General features: G+C 35.5%; 1 non-coding gene across 1 annotated transcript; it reads right to left on the bottom strand.

The window, feature by feature from the left end:
- Positions 1-2,869: 2,869 nt before the first annotated feature.
- On the bottom strand, positions 2,870-2,976 carry LOC122098990. Its single transcript, XR_006145829.1, has one exon. It is a non-coding gene; the product is annotated as a U6 spliceosomal RNA (small nuclear RNA).
- Between the last annotated feature and the right edge of the window lie 564 nt (positions 2,977-3,540).

The following is a 3,540-nucleotide window of genomic DNA, read 5'->3' as shown; positions in this document are numbered from 1 at the left end:
GGGAGGAAAAGGAAAATAACTAAGCAACTCCTTACATTTTTCAATTTTCAATAACATGATAGTGCTTATATCATTTTCTGTTTACGCTTTAGACTATATAACTCAATTTAGTTAGACCTTTCATAAGGCTATGTGTATTTTATTTATTTTATGTTGATTGTTCTTTCCAAAGCCTGCGTGTCTAATTTCCCTTGGTTTCTTTCAGTCTCAAGTAGTTCAGATTTCAAATTGAAGAATAAATTGAAGGAAGCAAACAAAAAATACAGATCCTCTCATCTGATAATGCCTCTACAAGAATGAAGAAAGAATTCATCCTGCTAAGGACCTATGATAGGATATCAAAAAGAGAATTCATTGTTTTAGGTATTCCCTATCTTTGCAATGCAACTTAAATAATATAAAACAAAATATAATGCTCAGGTACTTTTATGTTTTATCAGTTTTGCACATTATCATATGGACATTACCTCAGTCTACAACATTCCTTCATTATTCTGTCCTTGATACTTTTACACTACCAAGACATAAGATAACCAGTTTGATTTAAAGCATGAGACGTTGTACACCTGGCTTCCTTGGAAGCAGAGCATGGTCAATAGATCATATTCCTTCTGGTTGCTCACTACCTGTAATGTTTTCTGTAATATTATTGCATTGTATTTAGTATTAAAAAATTATGGCTAAACTCAAAGCTCATTCATAGAAGTTAATGTTAAATATTTTGCAAGTTTTATTTCTCTCAATTCCTAAGATAACATTTGCTATAATGCTAATGTTATTATCATTTTAGTGTTGGGAAAAATTGTAATTAAAGGCACGAAGTTCATGGCCCAAAGACACACAGTGAGGAAGGAATTGAGTCACAGTTTCCAAAAGCCTTTTAGCAATACAAAAATTGTAGGTAAAATCTCTCCATTCTCTTACACTCTCAATTCAATATTCATATTGTCCTATAAATAATAGCATACCAAATATTGCCCATGGCGATTGTTTTCTGTTGCATTTTGTCTCCAACACAGACTGTGTTGACATTGGGGTATCATGCACAGAGCTGAGCTTATAAATTGAGGTCCAAAGAGAGTCAAATTTCTTTTGTCCCACAGCTCCAGTATCCTTTTTTCAAAAGTACTAAAACTTTTAAATACCAACACTTACTATCTTTTAAGAATCCGAAAATGAAGTAAATTAACATATAATCACTCCAAAATGCTTTAAAAGTAGGAGATGATAAAACAGGCCCCCATCAAGTAAACTTTCTTCTACTTATAAAATTATTCTGAAAGCCTTGTCCTGGCTGGTCACACCTGTAATCCTATCTACTCGGGCTATCTACTCAGGAGCCTGAAATCTATGGATAACTGTTGGAAGTCACTCAAGGCAGAGTAAATTCATGAGATTATTTTTCAGAAATTATAATGAACTAGCAAAGAGCCAGGAATGGAGATGTAGCTCATATATTAGCTCATCAATCTAGAGAGGAAAGGACTAGCAAGACCTTGAAGCCCTGATTTCAAACTCTGAGCATGCCAATACACAAGCATGTGCATGTGTGCATGTGTGCATGCGTGTGTGTACACCCTCCCACACACACATTTATTCAAAATACCTTCATATCAGCATATCAGTGTTCTGCATTAATTTTTTTGTTAACGTTATTATCTGGGTAAAATAGAGGAAATAAACTCTTCTATATCAGAACATTTTTATACGTTTATTTTTTTTACTGTGAAAATACTGTACAGAGGGGTTACAATTCCATGGGCAAGATAATGAGTACATTTTTTATCAAGCATTGTAGCCTCCTCCTTTGTTTCCCCTTCCCATCCCTCCTCATCCTCCCCCAGCCCTCCCACCCAATCCTCCCTGCCCCCCCCACCAAAGCTGTAACGTTTGTTTTCGACAGAACAACTTGTACTTCTCATTGTTGCAATGGGTCCACTTGTAAAAATAACTGTACAGAGGTGTCATATTTATATGAGCAAATAATGAGTACATTTCTTAACAAGCATTGTTACCTTTTTCTTTCTTTTTCTTTCACCATCCCTTCCCTCCCACCTCCACAAATACACTCCACTCCCCCTTCCCCTGTCTAAATTGTAAAGTTCATTTTTCAACATAGTGTCTTGTGCATCTCTACCTGTATCCCTATTTAAGAATTTTGTATTTCCCTTTCCCCTCCCCAAATTAGAGAAACGTATACGCAGGATGTAGGCGCACCAACTTCAAATACAGTGAAAACAGGGGTTACAACGTAAGGGAGGAACATATAAAGGAACAAAAATAATCACATCACACATTATAAGTATCTTAGAAACAATAGCAAGAAACAAAAAAAAAAACACTTGTCTGGTTCATTTCCTGTAATATCATCTTATCTGATATGCACATAGCTTATGATTTATTCTTATCCCAGACATGTATTAGCTGTTGAAAATAAGGGAAACCATGGGACCTATGTTTCTTTGGACTTGGCTTACTTCACTTAATAAATTTTTTTCCAAGTCTTTACAATTCTTAACAAATTGGGCGATGTCATTCTTTCTGATGGAGGCATAGAATTTCATTGTGCATATATACCACATTTTCATGATCCATTCATCTTCTGTGGGCCATCCGGGTGGGCCCCATATCTTAGCTATTGTAAATAATGCTGCAGTAAACATAGTTGTTCTGGTAGTTTTAGTATGGTTTTCTTTGTGATCATTTGGGTAAATCCCCAAAAGTGTGATTGCTGGGTCATAGGGGAGCTTTATATGGAGTCTTTTGATGAGCCTTCATACTGCTTTCCAAAGTGGTTGAACAAGTTAACACCCACAAGAATCAAGTAAGGTTCCCTTGTGGCCACATCCTCTCCAGCATCTTTAGTTGTAAGAATATGAAATGATTCAAGAATTTGCATGTCAACCTTGCGCAGGGGCAATGTTAATCTTCTCTGTATTGTTCCAATTTTAGTGTATGTGCTGCTGAATTGAGCACAGAGCATTTTTTATATATAAAGTGTAATTGATTTTCTTAAACTAGACAATTCAAAGAAAAGTAAGTTTTGAAGAATTCTCGTGATATTTTAGAACCATGTACGTCTTACATAAGCACACATTTAAGAATAGTCAAGATTGACATGTCAAAAACAAAATAATCCCAGATACTGTTGTTCAAGAGATGTGTAGGACATTCCTCAATACAATAAAGGCTGTATATGACAAATCTACAGCCAGCATTATACTCAATGGTGAAAAACTAAAGCCATTTCCTCTTAACTCAGGAACAAGACAAGGATGCCCACTTTCTCCAATTCTCTTCAATCTAGTATTAGAATGCCTAGCTACAGCAATAAGACAAGATGCAGACATAAAGGGGATCCAAAAAGGGAAAGAAGAAATACAACTCTCCCTCTTTGCAGATGACATGATCTTGTATTTAAAGAATCCCATAGACTCCACTCCCAAATTACTCAAGCTGATTCAAAACTTTGGCAAAGTAGCAGGTTATAAAATTAACCCCCAAAAATCAATGGCTTTCCTGTATGCTAACAATGAGAAA

The sequence above is a fragment of the Dipodomys spectabilis genome, unplaced genomic scaffold (assembly GCF_019054845.1).
Source record: "Dipodomys spectabilis isolate Male_0828 unplaced genomic scaffold, ASM1905484v1 ptg000498l, whole genome shotgun sequence".
Taxonomy (NCBI): Eukaryota; Metazoa; Chordata; class Mammalia; order Rodentia; family Heteromyidae; genus Dipodomys; species Dipodomys spectabilis.
The sequence above is the reverse complement of the archived record's forward strand: the minus strand, read 5'-3'. Positions and strand labels throughout refer to the sequence as shown.